The following is a 20,308-nucleotide window of genomic DNA, read 5'->3' on the forward strand; positions in this document are numbered from 1 at the left end:
GCCTCTTGAAAGATAGACAAATAAACTCAACGTTTTCAAAAATAAACTCAACGATTTAATGAGTTTATAAAATTAAACACACCACATCTATGCCATCTCCCATGATCTCTCTCAGTTCAATCCAGACCGTAGGTTTTACCATTCTTTTGTTATGTTTCCCATCTCAAATTGCTCAGCAAATTCTATTGACTCTAAATGCTAAGTTTTGTCTTCTGGCTGTAAAGCATAGAGTTAAGGTGCTAAATACAATCTTCTACACCATCTTATGCTTCAGGAAGACCTAAAACACCTTTGCTAAATGTAGTTTAAGAAGTGTTTCATGCCGAAACCGGTTTGGCTCAGTGGATAGAGTGTCGGCCTGCGGACTGGAAGGTCCCAGGTTCGATTCTGGTCAAGGGCATGTACCTGGGTTGCGGGCACATCCCCAGTGGGGGATGTGCAGGAGGCAGCTGATCATGGAGAAGGGGGAGGGGAAACAGAGATGAGTGAAACACTGACCTGAATCTCAAGCTATTACCGAGGCTTTAACTTTTGATGAGCCGGATGATAGCTATATATATATATATTTTATGGATTTCAGAGAGGAAGGGAGAGGGAGAGAGAGATAGAAACAGCAATGATAAGAGAGACTCATTGATTGGCTGCCTCCTGCACGCCCCCTACGGGCGATCAAGCCCACAACCCAGGCATGTGCTCTGACTGGGAGTCAAACCCGGGACCTCTTGGTTCACAGATCGATGCTCAATCCACTGAGCCACACCAGCCGGCCGGGTGATAGCTTGAAGTTCAAAGCTCAGCATGATCTTAAAGATGTCTGCCACACCCAGTTCCGTCATCAGCTGTATCATTTTTTGTTCGTTTATGTAAATAAAAGCACATGCTGACACATTCCTCCCCCCAACCCTGCAGGTCTGTATTTTGCTTCTCACTTGGCCTCATGCTCTGAAGACCTTGACAGCAGTACGCAGCTCGCTCTAGCTCTTGCTCTCGCTCAGAGCTGCCTGGTGTCCCAGCAGCCCGGCCGCAATAACCCAGGCCCTCCCACCCTCTGCCCTGCAGGCTCTGCCCCTGGAGCCATGGTATATGTAGGTCGCTGTGCAGGTGGCCGGTGTGACGGAGTTGCCGAGCTGGGGCTGCGGGCCAGGTCCCTGTGTCTCCCTACTTGTGGGGACAAGACAGACCCCTCCCCGATGCTGCCGCTCCCACACCCACCTCGGGTGCAGCACCTGCTCCCAGCCCAGCCCAGTGCCTCTGGCCTGCGGACGGTGTGCCCATCTGTGGGGTGAGAAATGGAGTGTTAGTCTCAGTTGCATTCCTGTTGTTGGGAACGACAAAGAGCCACTGGACTGTGTGTTCTTGGAAGAAGGAGCCGGACCTCTTGTCCACCATCCACCCGAACACCCAGCACCGGCTTTGGGAGGCGCCTGGTGAGACCGCTCCGCGCACCGCCCTCCCCTCTGCCTCAGTGGCTCCCTCTGGAGGAGGAGGAAGCGCACAGCACGGGGAGACCCGCTGAGGGCGGCTCATCTGCTCCTGTTTGGTGTCTGATGCGGCGGCCCAGGGGGCTTTTCCGGTGCCAGCGGGAGCGAGTCAGGCTGAGTCAGGGCGATCCTAGGGCGCCGTCTCGGCACCCGGGCCCCTCCCCGCCCAGGCCGGCGTCCCTCTCCTCTGAGCGGGGTCCGTGGGCGGCCTGCCCGGCCGTGAAGACCCTGGAGCCTTGGTGTGGCCCCAACGTCAGCCCCTGTGCTCACAACCACCTTTGTCGCAGCCACAGGCCCCTGGTCACCTCGGGGTGACCTCGCGCGGGGCGCAGGCTGCCTCCGCTGGCGGAAGCCGGTGGCTGAGGGTTGGAAATACACAGACATTTTTAATGGAAGCAAAATGGGGCAACGGCGTCACGGCCATCGGGATTGAGCTCAGGTGAGGCAGGGCGGGCGCTGTGCCCCTGTGATGGCAGCCACAGCAGCCTGGAGGCGGGGGGCGGCCTGGCCGTGGGGGGCCTGCGAGGAGCCCAGCCTGCCGGCTTCCTCCCTGGGCAGGAGCACAGGCTCTGGCCCAGCGGGTTCTGCGAACACCCAGAGGGCGGGCACCTGGCGGCTCCCAGAGCCTCCTCAGCTTATTACTTAATTACACACCACGAGAACTCAATCCCCAGCCAGTGTTTAACCAAGTCCGGCCAGGGGAGCTGGGCGGGCGTGGGGAGGCTTGGAGTCTGTACAGCGAGGTGTGAAGTATCGCGAGACTCAGATACCTTGCGAGAGTCCGCCATTACTGAGGCCTTCGGTACCCTGGAGGCCGCCATGACTGAGTCCGTCCGTACGGCGGTGCCTCCGCGAACGAGGCAGCCCGTATGGGGCCGGTGGCGTTTACTGAGGCAGCCAGTGCTCTCTAGGCCGCGGTCCGTCCGTGTCACCTGGAGTCGGCTATGAGTGCGGCGTTCCGTACCCTGGAGGCCGCCATTGTGAGGCCGGAAGTCCGTACGGCGCGGGTGTAAGGTCTCTGGAGACCAGGGACCTCGGGAGAGTCCGCCGTTGCTGAGGCATTCAGTGCCCTGGAGGCCGCCCGTAGTGCCTGGCCTCCGCGAATGAGGCATCCAGGACGGGACAGGTCGCCTTTACTGAGGTCACTGGTTGCTAGCTACCAGGTTACTGGTTACTAGTTACCAGGCTACTGGTAACCAGTCCACCAGGTTAAGGATGACCACGTACTAGTTTCTAGGTCACTAATGACCAGGTACTGGTTGTCAGGTCACTAGGTTACAAAGGTTCCTAGTTGTCAGCTACTAGGTTACTAGTTACTGTGTTCCTAGTTAGTAGCTACTAGGTTGCTTGATAGTATTTAGGCTAATGGTTTCTGGTTCCTATGTTCCTGGTTACTAGTTTCCAGGTGATCGGTTACCAGTTGATTAGGTTACGTATTACATCTATGTATGTATATACTTATGATACAAACCTTAAAGGAAGCTGTCAGCCAATTCCTTTGGAAAAAGTATCCTCTGCTCCCCTCTTGTGGCCCTTTAAAGAATGACACCTCCATCTTCTGTCCGTGGTGCTGAAATTGTAGCTAATGTCCTGTGAATTTGATGAAGAATTGTACCCCAAAAACACAGCCAGCCCTGACCGGTTTGACTCAGTGGATAGAGCGTCGGGCTGCGGACTGAAGGGTCCCAGGTTCGATTCCGGTCAAGGGCATGTACGTTGGTTGCGGGTATATCCCCAGTAGGGGGCGTGCAGGAGGCAGCTGATTGATGTTTCTCTCTGATCGATGTTTCTCACTCTCTATCCCTCTTCCTTCCTCTCTGTGAAAAAAAATCAATAAAATATATATTTTAAAAAGTACAAACAAACCAACAAACAAAGACCGCAGAAAACCCTAGAAAATCATCGAGGCTGTCCAGGGTGCAATTATTCCCCCCTGCCGCCCCCCCGCCCGCCCCCCCCCCCCCCCCGGGAGGGACTGAAGTCACGGGTCTGGATTTTGCACCCCTTCTGGTCTCAGCCCTGCAAAGGGAGGCTTTGGCTGCTGCAGTGACACGAGGAAGCTGTGCATTCACTAATTCAGTCCTTAACCTAGAGGCTGCCATTATTGAAGCAGTCAGTCCTGGGGAGGCTGCCATTAACAAGGCAGCCAGTACCAGACAGGTCACCTTTACTGAGGCAGCCAGTAAGTCGGAGGCCGTTGTGATTGTGGCAGCCAGTCCCTTGGATGACCCCATTATGGAGGCAGCCATTCTGTGCAGCGAGGTGTAGGGGTATCGGGAGAAGGTGTTATTCCCGCTCGACTCAGCAGCCTCTGGAGAGGCCTCGTTTACTGAGGCAGCCAGTACCCTGGAGTCTGCAATTTTTGATGCAATGAGTAGCCTAGAGGTGGGTATTACTAGGGCAGTCCTTCCCCTGTAGGCTGCTATTTTTGATTCCATCAGTACCAGGGAGGCTGTGATTGTTGATGGTACCTCCAGATGCAGGGTTCTCATGGGAATGTGTTAGTACCACGAGAAAAAAATTCAATGTAAAGTTTTTTGTTGAAACACAGTGAGTTTTTTAAAACTATTTTTTAAATTGATTTTAGAGACGAAGGGAGAGGGAAGGAGGGAGGGAGGGAGGGAGGGAGATGGAAACATCAATTATGAGAGAGAATCATGGATCAGCTGCCTCCTGTCTCCCCCCCCCCCCCCCCCACACACACACACTGGGGATCGAGCCCACAGGCAGGGCATGTGCACTGATTGGGAATCGAACCAGGGACCTTTCATTGCTTAAGCCATCGCTCTACCCACTGAGCGACAGCAGTCAGGGCTACAGTGTGTTTTTTAGAAATATACATTTGTCCTATTTAAGAAAGGAAGAGAGAAACATGAATGATAAGTGATCATCATAGATTGATTGCCTTCCTTGTGCAAGAAGAAAGAGTGACATGTGTTGTCATCTGCTAAGCGGAAGGAATAGGCCCTGGCCAGTGTTGCTCGCTAGTTAGACGTTCAGATGCCCATGGAAGGGTCTCTGATGGTATTCCTGGTCCAGAGCACATACCTGGGATGCATGTTTCATCGCCTGCCCCGGTCTGGGCTCCTGTGAGAGCCAAAGATCCATGTGTCTCTTGCATACTCATGTTTGCTTGTTTTCTCTCTCTCCTCCCCCTTTCTCCCTTCCACGCTCTCTAAAAAAATGAATGGGAAAAAGATATCCTGTGTAAAGAATTAATGAAAACATACACACACAAAAAGTACAAAGAAGGAAAAGATTTGGATGGTGTGAGAAAGCAGCATACCGCTAAAGAAAGGCACCATGATGAGCAGAGCATTTAGGTACACTGTTTCTCCATGTGATGTGTCTATAAGATAAAAATAAAATGTCCGAGTGTCCCTCAGCTGCCAAGTTCCTGACACAACAGGATGAGGCCACTCTAGCATGGTCTGTGCAGGGTCTCCCAAGCCACCACGTCAGGGGTGAGGCTCTCGGGGCGAGGCTGGGAGGAGCAGGGGAAAGCGAGGTGTGAAGGAGGCGGGAAATGGACAGAGGAGGGTCCTGCAGGTGCTCCCGTCTACTGTCTTGTGTCACCGCTCCCAGAGTCCCCCCCCCCCCCCCCCCCCCCCACTGAGAAGATGCGAGCAGACTCAGCTGGTGTCGGTGACCGAGGGACACACAGACCTAAGGACACACAGAGCGAGGGCCAGACACACCATCGATGCCCCAGTGACCTGGAGAGGTGACTTCCGGGAACCTATGGCCAGTGTGCTGGTTCCTTGTATCCTCCCGGAGGTACCTTGTCAGTGTTTTTTGACTCCAGAACCGTGTATTTCATTTCCACACATAGCACCTACTTCATGGTGACTCTGTTCAAGACCTCTTTGGACATCCATGCACACAACAGTTGTTTGGAAAGTGATGTCAAAGTTGTTCTATCTAGTTATTACCTGAAAAATAAATGCGAGCCAAGCAGTTATCTGTTTGATGTATTATACATTTGCATTGTACATCCATTGTATTTTAGAAGAAGACATTTCTCGTACAAAGTTGCCTTTGTAAGTGTAATTAAATGAGCATGTTAAAAACTTTGTAAGTGTGAATGTTTTACTTGGCAAATGTTTAAAAACTAGGTAAGTATGAGTGTGTTTCACTGCCCAATGAACTGTTGGGGGTCATGTGCTATGACCAAAGCCGAATCTTTGGTAAATGACTGTCCCCGTTGTCGAGACAGCCTGCATGGTTTTCCCTTCATTCTATGTTATGAAGCAATAGGCAGAAGCTAGAAGTAGAGTTGTGCCAGGGTCCAGGGGTCCCCAAAGGTGTGGACGGCATGGGTGAAGAATGAAGGCCACGGAGACAGCGTTGAGATGATCAGCATCATCAGGTTCTCTCTTTGTTGCCCTGTTACAAGTGTGTTTATACTATTTGATTCTATAAGCATGCGTCTATAGTTACATCATGGTATGCTTTGTCTCCTCCTTTGACCTTTTATAGTTTCTTGTTTTATGTTGACAGTTTCTTATGTGACCTTTGGTAAAAATCTCATTTCTATGTTGCTCTGCTGATTTTAATCTTATGTATTATCTATGTTTCTACATTCTATTCTAGAGGTTAGTCTCTGTGTTCCATGATAAGAGCTAGTTTGTTATTTCTATGGTTTGGTTCCTATTGTATTGGTCCACTGTGAAGGTATAAGGCAAAAATGGAAGGAGGTTCTCCTATTTTCTGGCCTAAGTCAAGGTTGTGTAGCTTAAGCATGATTGTTGTTCGCTATGGTGATGAACGACCTGCCTGGCAGTTCGTTGAAGTGTTTGTGGTTGCATAGCTCGCCTAAGAGTCTTAGATAAGGAGGCTGGCTGCATTGTTTGCAGCGGTACTTCTTTAAGTGATAGTTTTCCTTTTAGCCTTTGTGGTGGTCTTCCCTGGGACTGCCGTGCATCGGTGGGTTTTTAGGGGACTAGGCTTTGGTCCTTTCTCTGGTGGGTAGACCCCTGAGGATGTGGGCCTAGCAAGCACTAAATTTATTGCTAACCATTTTAGTGTGAGTTCCTCATAAGGGGTCTACTGTATCTGTCACATTAGCCGGTTTTACTGATTCATTCCCTTTCGTAGTCCCGTTCATCCCTAACTGTAGGGAAACATTCCCAGCTGGAGAAACAACCTTTCCCGCAGAGGTGGCCCTGGTCAGAACACATAGCACTAAGAAGGGGATCAAACATATCCAAAACAGTATGCCCTAGACGCCAGGTCCCTTGGAAGATATGCTGTGCAGATGTTTCTTGCCTGCAGCGACTGTGTGAAGCAGCAAGGATGGCACGGCTTGCGGCAGACTTGTAGTGATGCAACCCCTGTCAGTTGCTGTGCTGATGGAAACAGGCCAGGCTTGATGCTCAAAGCAACCTTGGAACACAGCAATGTAAAGCTTGTCATCACCGTAGCATGTCATGTCCCCAGTCATTGCCCATGAGGCTGCGATTGTGGAGCCTCCAGTCTGTCCTTGGAGTGTTTGGGGTATGGCGAGAACATGGTATTCCCGCGATGGTCATTGAGAGGCGACCATTGTTGATGCCCTCTGTGACCTGGAGGCTGGTCTGATTGAGGCAGCCATTTCCTCGTGGATGGCCATGAGTGAAGAAGCAGGCAGCTATTGACCTTGAGGCCCCATTGTTTCCGCAGTTAGTCATTTAGTAGCGGGGAGGCAAGGCTGCCCATGTTGAGTCCCTCCATCCCGTGGAGACCGCCACTTTGGGGGCAGTCAGTCCCGGGGAGGCTGTCATTGTTTCGGGTGGAGGTAGATGCAGTCATTTTCTGTAATGAGAACGTGTTAGTACCCCGAGAAAAAGATTGTGGTGAATGGCTTGTTGCAGAAAGAATGTTTTTATTTTGGTAGGAAGTTATTTTTATTATTTTAGAAAGGAAGAGAGAGAGAGAGAGAGAGAGAGAGAGAGAGAGAGAACTATCCGTGCTGAGAGAGAATCCTTGATGAGAGCGAATTCCCTGAAGTCACTGTTTTTGCTGTGGGTTGTGCAGCCCTTGCAGCCCTTTGCAGGGGCGTCCTGGAGACGGGTGCCCTGAGGTTCCCTGTCAGGTGACGCTCTGTGAAGCGGATGCAGCGAGCAGCATGGGCTCGTGCTCCTATTTCATGTGAAAGATGTAAATTTGAAACCATTTCCACTGACCCTCAGTGGAAATAAACATGTATTCCTGCACCTGTTCTGAGCATGTGGCATTCCTGTGGAAGTGCCCATGCAATGAAGTAGGATTGTTGTGTTATTTTCCGTATCGTAAATGTGAATGTGATCAGCATCCAGCAGTGCGTCCTGGTTTCTGAATGTTGTGAATCCCTTGAAGTTCAAATGCCAAAATCACTGAGTGTAAAATCAGCTGAGGAAAGTGAAGCGATCTTTGTTGAAAGGGAAAGGTTTGTATGGTATTTTTTTTCTTGCACTCCTTGTGCGACTATGACGCTAGAGAAAGAAGATTTTTTCTAAAAGCACAGGTATTCCTAATGAAAAGATGTTCCTTGGAATGGAAGGATGGAGGGAGGAGAGCATCGTAGTGTTGTCAAGTTCCTCCCAGGAAGCTGTGTGGGAGCCCATGTGTGTGTGTCGGTGTTGGTGAGAGGATTGCATTTGGAAATGCCTGTCCCCGCTTGGCCAGCAGGTGGAGCCAAGAGCTAGGTGAGGAGGAATGTTTGTGTGTGTGTGTGTGTGTGTGTGTGTGTGTGTGTGTGTGTTGGAGAGATTTGCTTGTCATCCCTGCAGGATGTGAGGGTCCTGAGTGGGCAGTGAGGGCAGAGGTGGCCCTTTGTAGCGGGTGTATGAAAGGGGGGATCCCGTGGCCCATCCTTTTTGTACTGGAAGCCGTGTTTTTTGTCAGGCGGAATGGCAGAATGAATTCCCGGGCATAAAGTGTTGTAGCCAGTGTGGAGATGTGTTGAAGAAGAAGTGCAGACTGCCACGTAGGGAGAGTGAAAAGGGTCTCACTGGGTTCCTTTCCTTATGGCCTGTCAAGGGTGCAGATCCTGGTGGCTGCTATTCCCTCTGTTGGGTCCATATTCCCCTTGGAGTTGGTTCCCCTAGTGCAGTGATGGCGAACCTTTTGAGCTCGGCGTGTCAGCATTTTGAAAAACCGTAACTTAACTCTGCTGCCATGCCACATATAGAAATGCTTTGATATTTGCCACGATAGTTAAAGACAGACTTGTATTTTTTTTTTTTTTAATATATTTTATTGATTTTTTACAGAGAGGAAGGGAGAGAGATAGAGAGTCAGAAACATCGATGAGAGAGAAACATCGATCAGCTGCCTCCTGCACATCTCCTACTGGGGATGTGCCCGCAACCCAGGTACATGCCCCTGACCGGAATCGAACCCGGGACCCTTCAGTCCGCAGGCCGACGCTCTATCCACTGAGCCAAACCGGTTTCGGCAGACTTGTATTTTTGATATTTATTTTATATATTTAAATGGCATTTAAGAAAGCAAAATCAACCAAAAAAGTGACATAGGTTCGCCATCACTGCCCTAGTAAGTCCTGGTCTCCAAGGTTGAGCTTCCCATAGGCCTCGTGAGGTTGTCTTCCCTCCTTCCCTCTGGGCTTTCTTCCCTTCCACCTGAATCCAGGGCTTCCTTGTCTTTATTTTGTAAATATTGACCTTTGCAGGCTATTTGCATTTCGTTTGTGTTATGCAAATGCGAATGTTGGTGCTCCCTTGTGTTATGGAGATGTGAGCGCCCCTGGCTTGTTTGTGTTGTGGCAATGTCCCTTCTCCCAGTGTGTGCCCCCTTCTTTTTTCCATGGACCCGAATTCTCCCTTGGACCCCAATTCTCCCAAATGCCTAATCCTGTCTGCATCCCTCCCTGAAGTTCCTGCTTGACTGTGACCGCGTGCCAGCTCAGGTGGTGCTAAGGAAAAAGGTGTCTTCCCACTGAAAGGGCGAGGGCTAGGTTGCCCCAGGGTAGGGGGCCACGTCCTACTCTGCTAGCAGAGCACAGTTCTTTCTCCTCCCCTTTCTCCAACCCCCCGCCTATATAACCGGTCTTCGGGCGGGGTTGAGGCGCTCAGCCATTTGGTTTTGCCTTGATATGGATGGGGGGCCCAAGCTAGCTTGAATACAGATTCTTATGTTTTTACATCGAATTGGCTCCCTGATGTGGTTTCTTGGGAATCTTGAAATCTGGGCACAACATTTGGGGGCTCGCCCGGGGTTCCCAAGACCATGTAGGGACTTCCCCAATTCGTAGAATCTGCATGGCCGCGGTAAGTGTCTGTGTATTGTGTTTGTCTGTTCTGTGTGAGCTCACTTCTGAAATCTGTATTCGCCCACATTGATCGTGGACGCACATGGAGGTCAAGGGGCGGGAGGAATCGGGGGACGCCTCGATCCTCCATCTGTTTATCTGTAGGGATTTCATTTTGCTTCCGCCAAGTCGGAAGGTCTGTAGAAATCCCAATCTGAGACGGTTTGGCGTAATGCAGCCGTCTGCTTCTTCCATGGAATTGGAAGGCTGTTTCGGGCCCTGTTTGTCTGTCTGTGTTTTTGTTTTCTGTGGACTTTTATGGAATGGACTCAGACTGCTCTTTTGGGTATTGTGATTAATCATTTCAAGGAGATTGCGGGAGGCTTTAGAGCTCCCTCAGGAATTGGAAAGTTGTTGAAAATTAAATAGATTGTTTGAACTCTGAGTGAATATCTGGTGAAAATATATGAATGTGGAAGCAGGGGAGAGGTCCCTGCCCGCCCTCGCGCCTCCCAGGCAGGGAGGGTGATCGGGTGTCACTGTGCCTGGGGCCGTGGGAGCCGCTTGCTCTGCAGCCGGGGGCAGGCGTGCGGGAGAGGCGCGCGGCTGCCTTGGAGCCCGGCCGCGCAGCGGGCCAGGTGGCTCGGCTGTGGCGGTGGCCCTGGGGGCTCAGCCTCCGGCCTGGCCGGCGGCGGGCACTGGGCCGGAGCCGGGGCCTGAGCTGAAGAGCCTGGAGGGGGCCGGAGGCCGGGAGGGGCGGCGGCGGCGACCGGCGTTCCGCGTTGGCCGGCGTTGGCCCCGGGCTTGTGGCGAGTGGGTGGAGCGCGGGGGGCGGGGCCGGCGCCTCGCTCACCGGGGGCGGCTGCGGATGCAAGCCAGCCTCTTCCCATGGAGACCGCCCCAGCTAGAAATGTAGGAATTTTGAAATGCATCCGGGATTTCTGTACACGTGTGAGGGAAGGAGGCCAGTTTAAAAACGAATGCGCATAGTTTTGGGCTGGGCCGGACTTTTGCTGTGTGCAGAGTAGAGGCCCAGGACTGTTTTGGTCTTGAAGGGATGGTCCTGGGGAATGTAATCAATTTACATCTGAAAGAAGGGAAAAAAAAAGACCAGAGGGGCCAGAGTCTGTTTGCGGGGCTCGAATGTGGTTTTCCAGAGCCCATTGGAGATAAAAGAATGGTTTGCTCTAGTTTACCTGATGAAAAATCTAAAGAACTGAATGTTTAACTTACCAGCTAAAAGTTTAAAATCTTTTTTAAGTCTGAGCTACACCTTTTTTTGGTGGAGAGCAGGGCAGACACGCCCTTCCCCTAGCATGCAGGTGGTCCAATTCCGCCTGCAGTCATCTTTAGAAATGTTAATTTGCATTTCAATGGCTACACCTCTTGCCAATCAACATTCATGCGGCCAAGAGGTGGCTCCTTTGCTGCATAACTTGACTGCCGCCATGTTGGCCGCATGGGTTGCCGTGCCCCTGGGGGCCGCCATCTTGAAACAGCAAAGGCCCCGCCCTCTGATTTAGTCGGGGGTGGAGCTTTAAGGCAAAGTTTTCTGAGGCTGCAAGCGTGCTTGCTTCGCCGATTTATTTTTAAACTACAATTAAAGATTATATCAAAATCATTAAAAGGAACTAATAACAGTAATCCAATTTCTAAAGTACGATTATTTCAGGAAGAAACTGGTTTCTGTAAATTAATCTGTCCTTATTGCTTAAATATATATCCTTGTTGTTAAATTTGAATGTATTGTTAATCTGAGGAATGTTAACTGGAAAGCATGGCTTTGGTGTAATGGGAGGAAAGAAATGTTAAATGGATGGTAGACCAGTAAGCTAGGACTGGTCACTAGTGGATTGTGAAAAGAACTAAACATGGCCTAACTTCTCCCTTGGTACCCCTGAAACGTCAGAGGGTACTTCTAGCCTTGGTTTTCTCGGGTTTTGGTTTTAAATTTGTTTATTTATTTATTTGTAATAAATGCCATTTCTATCTGGATAAAACTTAGATCAAAAACTTGTTCACTAAAAGAGTATAAGTATAAATATTTATTTAATATTTGTATATCTGCTTGAATATGGTTGTTTATTCATATGCATGTAGAAATCTAAAAAAAAAGAACAGAAAGGCACACACTTGACTTCTTAAGGCTGAGTGCTCTGACGGATAGCAAAGCACCCTGAGCGGCCGCTGGGATCTTTCCCCAAGGGCGCTTGCTCTCTGCCAGAGGTGGAATCGACCTGCCTAACTAGTAAACATTTCTATCTGTTTGTCTGCTGGGAACTTTGATTTACTATGTAATATTCAGTGCTAGATTGAAATTTTAGAATTCTAGGCTGATTGGGACATTTAAGAATGAAGCTCACAGTTCCCCGAGGCAAAGACTTAATGGGCCTTAAAATCTGTAAAGATAAGCGGGAATAAAGCTGATAAAAGGTTTGGTCCTAGCGCACTCCCTTGAAAGAGGCCTGGTTGCTGAACCTGGTGAAGACCATGGAGTGAAACCCTCACGAGGTCTGAGAGTCACTGGAGCAGCCGGCCACCATGGGTCCCTGGGGAGAACCAGAGCTCCTGGTGTGTCGCCCAGAGGGAGTAGCCTCGGCTCCCCCACTGCCTGTGGGCCTGGAGGTGAAATTGGGGGCCCTGGTACTCCTGCTGGTGCTCACGCTCATCTGCAGTCTGGTGCCCATCTGTGTGCTGCGCCGACCGGGAGCCAGCCCAGAAGCCTCAGCCTTCTGCCAGAAAGTCCTGAGCCTGGTAAGCTGCTTTGTCGGAGGTGTGTTTCTGGCCACCTGTCTCCTGGACCTGCTGCCTGACCAACTGTCTGCCATAGACGAGGCCCTGGCAGCCCTGCACGTGCGACCTGGGTCCATCACACCCACGTCCGGTCAGCGGACCCATCCATGATCCGGAAAGACTTCATTACCAAATGGAGCGTCGATCGAGATCAACGCAACCTGCTATGGCATGCTCGACCTGCCCGATGCTGGTAACATTGAATAGACTTAGATAATACCTGCATCTTCATGGACATGGCTCCAAAGAGACAAGGACAATTTATAGAATCACATGTTTAGTAGCAGAAGATGTGGCTGCCTGAAGCGGCCATGATGCCTATATTATGTTTCATTGTATTGATGTGTTATATTGACCTTTAATTCTCTTGCAGGTTTAAATGTATATTGGCTGTCCTGGAAGGGTACTATGTGGGATGAACCCCAAAAAGTAAAGGATGCCTAGTTGCCAAGAGGGCAGGTGCCCACCTGGGCAGGGAACAGTGCCCATCAGGTTTTGGTCTCTGTTGAGAGACAGTTAACAGTTGGCAGCCTGTGTACTGCTTGCAGGCCTTTGTGACCATGCCCATGTCAGGGGTAGTCTGAAAAAAAAAAGCCTATTTAGAATAGAAGGTCTAAAGCATAGTTATGCATAGAAAGAAAATTTAATACCAACAATTAAGGAATTAGCAAGGAAAGTCAGAAAATCTTAGAGTAGATCAGTATGTCTTTCTTCTTATGTAATTCCTCCGAAATTTGGCAATGCTAACATGGCAATACATTTCTTTGCATAAATTCAATAAGACCGGTTCCTAATAGTGATTTTATTAACGAAAAACTTTGACTGGAATATCATGTTTTAAAGAGCCCTATCTGAGCTCTAAAGACTTGAAACCAGTAAAAATGCCACGAAGAAAGCCTGGTATCCTGCTTGGAAGCCCTGAAGATGGCTGGCGCTGGAGTGTCAGGCCGATGCCCTACCATCACTGGCGGTTGGTAAGAGTAGAAGGGGAGCAGTAGGGATGCCTCTACGTTCCTGCGGAGCCCCCACACGCTCTGGGCCGCAACAAGTAGGAGGGCTACTGAGATGGGCCTTAAAGCCTGAAGCGTGGGCTCAGGTGAAGTTGCTACAGGTGAGGAATTCACCTAACTCAGCAGATACTGCAGGCGGGCCTGATGGCAGCTGGGTGGCATGGCTTCCTGGCCCTACGGGGCACATTAAGATTCAACCATGAAATTCCAGCAAAGGTAGTCAGTTGCCATTCTTGTTATGTTTATGCAAACATCAAGACAATAGATAAATTAATCTTGATTTGGCTTTTTAATAACCATGGAGGAATTTTAAAAAGAAAAATCCTATTTCAATAGAAATTGTTAAAGCTAAAATGGTTTCTTTCCCCTCCACCAGACCATTTGTTAAAATATGCCCAGTATGGGCCTCTAGCAACGGTGGAATCAGTCCGTGGAATCAGTCCGTCTCATGATTGAGCCGGAAGTTCCAAGACAAAGGGGGGAATGAAAGGGCGAGGGCTAGGTTGCCCCAGGGTAGGGGGCCACGTCCTACTCTGCTAGCAGAGCACAGTTCTTTCTCCTCCCCTTTCTCCAACCCCCCGCCTATATAACCGGTCTTCGGGCGGGGTTGAGGCGCTCAGCCATTTGGTTTTGCCTTGATATGGATGGGGGGCCCAAGCTAGCTTGAATACAGATTCTTATGTTTTTACATCGAATTGGCTCCCTGATGTGGTTTCTTGGGAATCTTGAAATCTGGGCACAACACCACTTGGCATGTCCCCTGAGGCACGCGGTCCCCCGTCCATTGTGTTGTGTATTTTTTTGCTCCCCCAGCCAAGTGTGTTGGAACTGAGGCCAGCAGTCCCCATTGTTGTGAGGAGGCGGTTTTGTGGAGGGTTGGTTTGTCGCTGGGCCATGCAATTGTGTGATGTGTGAGGTGGCAGAGGCTTGGTGTGGGAGTCGTTGAGAAAAGGATGGGCTTCCAGGTGAAGCATGTGAAGGTGTTTTCCTGGAAGGATGGATGGCGTTGGGGGGTGAGGTCGGTCGGCCATGTGAGGAGGGAGGGTCGGTGGCCTGCCCCCTCTCCCCCACTGTGCCCCTGTGTCCGTGCAGGCTTGAGATTGTGAGCCCACGCCTCCCCAGGTGTTTGAACATCTTGGGTGAGTACCTGTGATGGGTTGGGTGGTGGATGTAAGCTTTGCACAATGAATTGCTCGCTGCCATTGGAAATGCTGGAATTCCCCATGCCCCCCCCCCCCCCCCCCCCCCCCGCCGCCAATGTGGTTTGAATTGTAGGATTGAGTGTTGAGTTGGACTCGCTGATGGCATGGAATTGTGTTGAACACTTTGTAGCAGGAGAAAGCAGATGGGATGTTTGCGGTATCGTGAGTCCTGGATGTGTGATATGAACCGTTTCCAGGTTTGCCTGAGTCCTTCAGGGAAGTGCTGCACGGCGGCATCACCAAGGGAAGAGAGCAGAAGTCACAGTCAGGATGGTCTGAAAAGGCAACCCTTGAAGTAAAAATGAGTTTCTAGTGGTTCGTCATGTCCTCAGGCAATGTCTTCCCTGAGAAAGATGCATTTGCATGTAGATGCAGGCTTTGGTTCTTTTGTGTATGAGATGAGCTAGTTGTGAAATGTCCTTGTCCCTTTGGAGCTCGGTTTCTCCTTTCCCCTGAGGGTGCAGCTCCGTCACCCTGGCTCGGAGCACAACTGCGTGTATTGTTCTTGTGGTTCTGTGAATGGTTGCAGATGAAGTGCCCTGCACCCAGCTCAATATTTTTTGTCTTTTGTCCAACCAAACCCAGAGGTTTCGTCCGCTTTGCTTTGTCCCTACTCCCCCATCTATCAGGCATGGATTTCAAGTCATCCATTGATGTTTCCTGTTGTTTTCAATGCATGCATAAAACAACTTTGGAAACCACCATTTTGGAGAGCTCTCTCTCTCTCTCTTTTTCTTTCTCTGTCTCCCGCCGCCCCCCCCCCCCCCCCCCCGCCATCCCCGATATTGTGTTTCCCCGTATTTTTGTTGTGTCATTGTGGCGGAAAAGCTAAATGTTATCCCTGGAGGTCTCAGTGGAGACCTTTATTGGAGGAGCGGTGCTGCTGGGTCAGGGGATTCCCTCATCCAAATCCTGAAGATACGATGCCATGAGATTGTCCCATGTCTATATTCCTAGGTTTGTCTGTTTTCTGTGTGTTTGCTAACTCCCATGCTTTTGTGGCGGGCCTCCCAGTCACAGTCCCTCCTGAGCCCTATGTTGTGGGGAAAGTAGATTGCATGTCAATGTGTGTTCTGGGTATTGCCTGCAGAGAAGCTGTTGCTTTGTTTGGAGAGAGCAAGGCCAGCATTGGGCTGTAAATTCATTGAGACTAGTTGCCAGGATTTGGAAGGAGGTAGTGCCTGTGGGTGTTTGAAAGGGATGTTCATGGTCGTGCTGGGAAGGAAGGAAGGGGCGTAGTAGGTTTGTTAGGATAAAGCTAAGCTTTGTGGTTGTTAGGTCGGAGAGAGCCCAGGATCGGATACATGCAGATGTGCTGAGACAATGGACTCCCCCTGGAATTTCTCACAGATCAACGTGCCAGACACAGATACCGGCTTCTTCTCCCTGAATCCACATACCCCCACACAGATACTGACTCATTCCTGAATACCTTGCTGACCCCCCCTGCAGCTGAAACTTCCTCAACTGAATACCTCAGCTCATGTCCCCGCCCCTCACCCAACCGAAGTATAAAAAAAGCACCCCCCTCCCTGTTGGCGTGAATCCACGTGCCCTGTCTTTGGGGGTACGTGGGTCTCCCGGGGACGCAGAAATAAACCTTTTCCTTTCCTTTCTTTTCTGATTCACTGGACTCTCTATTTCTTGCGCCGCCTCCTGAGCCACCTAACCTAACAGTGGTGCAGAAGGTTTGTGTTTGGGGCATGACTGTGCTCTTGTGGAGGCTCATTGCTGTTGTTGAGATCCGCAAGAGGTCCGTGTTGGGTCGAAGCGGGGGCCAGGAGCTGATTCATGCCTCCGCAAGGCAGATGGTGAGACAGAGACTGGGCCCTTCCTGGAATTCCTAAGAGGTCAGCTACCAGACAGATGGCGACCTAGACTCCTTCCTGGAAACCGTGAAGACCCCCGCGGCGGGAACTCCCCCAGCTCATGCTCCCCCGCCGTCCCTGAGCAGCTGTCTAAAAAAATGCCCCTACTCCCTGTCAGCGCGACTCCATTGGCCCAACCCCAGGATCTGTGGACCTTGCTCAGGAGCGCAGAATCCATTCTCCTCCTTCCATCTGCCGACTCTTTGACTCCGTTTCCTGCGCCGCGACCCTCCCGGTCAGTTTGCCTAGAACCCCCCTTTCCCTCACTGTTCCTTGTGCATGTGCTTAAGATATTTTCCTGGTTTTGCTGTGGTTGTGCGTTTTCCTTATTCCTTGTATGTATTCATAGCATAATTGTCATATGAGATAGGTTTTGTGGTAAGATTGTTAGTGAAAGGGCGAGGGCTACACCCTCCACCTTGCCCCAGGGTAAGGGCTATGACCTTGGCCATGTGCTTGGCAAGAAGGTTCTTCCCGGAAGTCTAAGACTCTGCTAGCCACACCCAGGAACAAGACATCGACTTGCGCCTGGCCAATCGGCAGAGCACAGTCCTTTCTCCTCCCCTTACTCCAACCCCCCCTTTAAAACCCGTCTCTAGGCGGGGTTCGGTCTCTCAGCCACTTGGCCTGCCATTGTGTCTGCGAGTCTGGTGGATGGGGAGCTCAAGCTGGCTTGAAATACAGATTCTTATGCTTTTGCATCGGATTGGCTGGCTCCCTGATGTGGTTTCTTGGGAATCTTGAAATCTGGGCATAACAGTTAGAGTGTGTGCTTTGTGTTTGTTGGTTGATGAAGTTTTAATTGTCATGCATCCCTGAACTGTCAAGCAATGGCCAAGAGGTGTTTGTTTTTGTTATGAGGGCAGAGGCGATGTGGGGGTGGAGGTGAGAGGCGGGGCTGTGTTTGAAGGAGTTGTCCAGTGTTCTTCCGAGGCAAAGCTGTGGTACTCTGTGAGATGAGAAGGTCCGTGAGGCGAGCCGTGAGGCAGATGTAAGTGTAAGTTGGAGTGTACAAGTGGTAGGGCGTGTTGGTGAGACATGAGGTTTGGTCTGGGGCTCCGTGCGGGGACCATGAGGTGAGCTTTGTCCGTTTTTAGGTCCTACCAGTCTGTGAGCGATGAGCCAGTGAGAGAGAGGTGTTGGGCAAGTCGTTTGTTTTGAAGTGATGCCCATGTCCTTTCCTTTGGAAGTAGTTGAGTGTTGTGTGGAGTGGTCCCTATGGCAGGCAGTGGCAAGTGTGTCCCTGTTTGATGATGCTGTAAGCGAGAGAGACAGGTGTTGTGTGAAGATGTGATTTTTTTGAGTGCATTTTGGATGGTCAGCGTTTTGTATTGTTGTGGAAGGAAGTGAGTCTCATCCGTGTGTGGCATGTGATTTTGTTGTGCAGCCACTGTCGTGTCGAGTTGAGCAGAAGGCATCCGTTTCCAAAGGCAAACAGAAGAGGCCATTGGAGATTTTTCCCAGAAATGTGTTTGCCAGCGCTGGGGTTCCCTAGGGCCAAAGGTTGATGGAGCAGTGGATGGGCCATTGTTGAGGTGATGAGGGTGGAGGTTTGTGGATCCCTGCAGGCATGACCATGTGGGTGTGGATATTGAAAGGGCAGGGGATGGTGCTGTGTGGCTGGAAGTTGTGTATGTTTGGATGCTATTAGGTTTGCCATGGGGAGGAAGGGTGAGGTGTTGTGTTTGGTGAGGGAGCCGGCTGTTGTTTCGGCCCTTGTTTCCGTGGAGGTGTGTGTGCACAGGGTCCAGTAATGGCGCCGGTTGTTGTGTGGGACGGAGCCTGTCCACTGGGGCGAGGTGCGTGTGGGCTGGGAGAGCCGGCTGAGTGTGGTGCGTGCCTGTGAGGCCTGATGGCAGGGACGTTTGTGGGGAGCCAAGCCAGGTCAGATTGTTGGTTGTTGAGTGATGTGAGGAAGGCGAAGGTTGTGTGGTGTGTAACAAGGACAGGTGGTGTGTGTGTCCCAGGGCCGGTGAACGGTATCCTGTGGTCCACTTGGGGCTAGGGTATGATGAAGAAGGCCAGGTGTCGTGGGGCAAGTGAGATGCGACTGTGTAGGAGTGAGGAGGCGTGTGTCCCAGCCGCTGAAGCTGTTTGACAGCAGCAGGTGATGCATTGTGTTGTTTGTGAAGTTGAGAGGCCGTGTCCGCTGAGAGTGCAGGTTGTGTGTAGGGATTCCAGTGGGTCAGTGTCCTGATGAGGAAAGGGAGGCCCTGCGAGGCGCGTATTGTCCCCAAGGTTGAGGGATAGGTGCAGTTTGGCTCGATGGAGCCCTGGAGTGGGTCCCCTTTTCCCCCAGAAGTGGCTTTTGAGGTGATTTCCGTGTGGGCCGTCGTTTTGCTGAAGGGCACTGTTGAGTTTGGGTGAGCCCATTGCAATGTGTCCCCTCCGGGTATGCGCGAAGAAGTCTCCGCCCCAAACAAACAGTTCCCGCCATTGCCAATCCCGCCCAAAGTCTTTTAAAAGCCGGCGACTCCCCTGACTGGTTTTTGTAGGCATTGCGGCTGAGCCAGGTGTTGTGCGGCTGATGGAATTGATGTTTAATGCCTGAGCAGTGTGTCGTCTTGCGTTGTTCGTGGGGCAAGCTACCCACCCGTTGTCCGCTGAGGTAAGTGGTTGAGTTGTGTTGTGATTTTGTCGTCCCGTTGGTGTGGGAGCGGGTGCATGTCTTGTTTTTGGATGCTTCCTTGTGCAGGTGGTGTTGTTTTTGGAGTGTGATTTGAGTGGGTCGTGAGGGAGAGGTGCGTTTGGACGTGTGTCTGTTGTGGGTGTTTTGTGGAGCATGTAGGTGGGCGGTGCGTGCAGTGTTGGTGTCCAAGTGTGTTTCTGAGCCGACCAGGATGTTGTCCGGCATGGGAGACTGTGCATTCATCCTCCCTTGTGCGTGTGCAAGTGTCCTTAACGTAGTAGAATTGTAAGAGCGTGTGATGATCGTTTTCTAAAAGGTCTTTCAGACTTATGCCCCCCCCCCGGTTTTCCATCCCTCGGTCCCTTCATCCCTGCCTGTGCTTCCAAGATCTTCTGTGTGAGAAGGTTGAGGGAAGGCCGATGTCCCCGCTGGCTGTTGGCTGTGATGGAAGAGGCCAGGTGGGTGCAGTGGCAGTGTCCTTGGTGCAATACGTTTTGTTTGGGGGCGGGGGGAGGGAGGGAGGGAGGGAGGGGAGTAGAGAAAGCAAGATGGATGTGAGAGATTGTTGAATTGTGATTGCTAATTTTCTAGACTTGTGTTGAGTGTTGTATGCGTTTGTTGCGAATGGTTGTAGGTGGGAGCCGTTAGGCCGATGCAGGTCCTGTGTGCTTGTGTGAGTCTGTGGGGTCCTCATGAAATGGTGAGTGTGGGGAAGATCGGTGTTGGTCCGTGTCTGCTGTGATCCTTGATCTTGTGGTATTTTTAGGGTTGTCCTCTGGTTCCATTGTTTCCTCAGGACTGGTGTGGGCAGCTGTTGGAGGGAGCCGTGGTGGACCGGTGGAGGTGGTGGTGAGTTGTGACAGCCCTGTGTCGGGTGCTGTGCAGGCGTGTGAGGCTTCCCCTGGACCGCGTGTGTGGTGTGCTTTGGGTTCCTTCCCAGTGTTTGTGTTAAAGGCTGCTGTGGAAATGTTTTTTGCTTGTTGTTTTTTCAGGGCAAGTCATTTATGGAAGGTGGAAGTTCCTGTTTGTCCATCCATGAGAGATCATTGTTGTTTGGAGCTTCCCTGTGCGGTGACCCAGCGTATCCTTGGGCGG

Source organism: Myotis yumanensis, unplaced genomic scaffold (genome assembly GCF_028538775.1).
Source record: "Myotis yumanensis isolate MYYU_CA2020_CCGP unplaced genomic scaffold, mMyoYum1.0.hap1 SCAF_3, whole genome shotgun sequence".
Lineage (NCBI taxonomy): Eukaryota > Metazoa > Chordata > Mammalia > Chiroptera > Vespertilionidae > Myotis > Myotis yumanensis.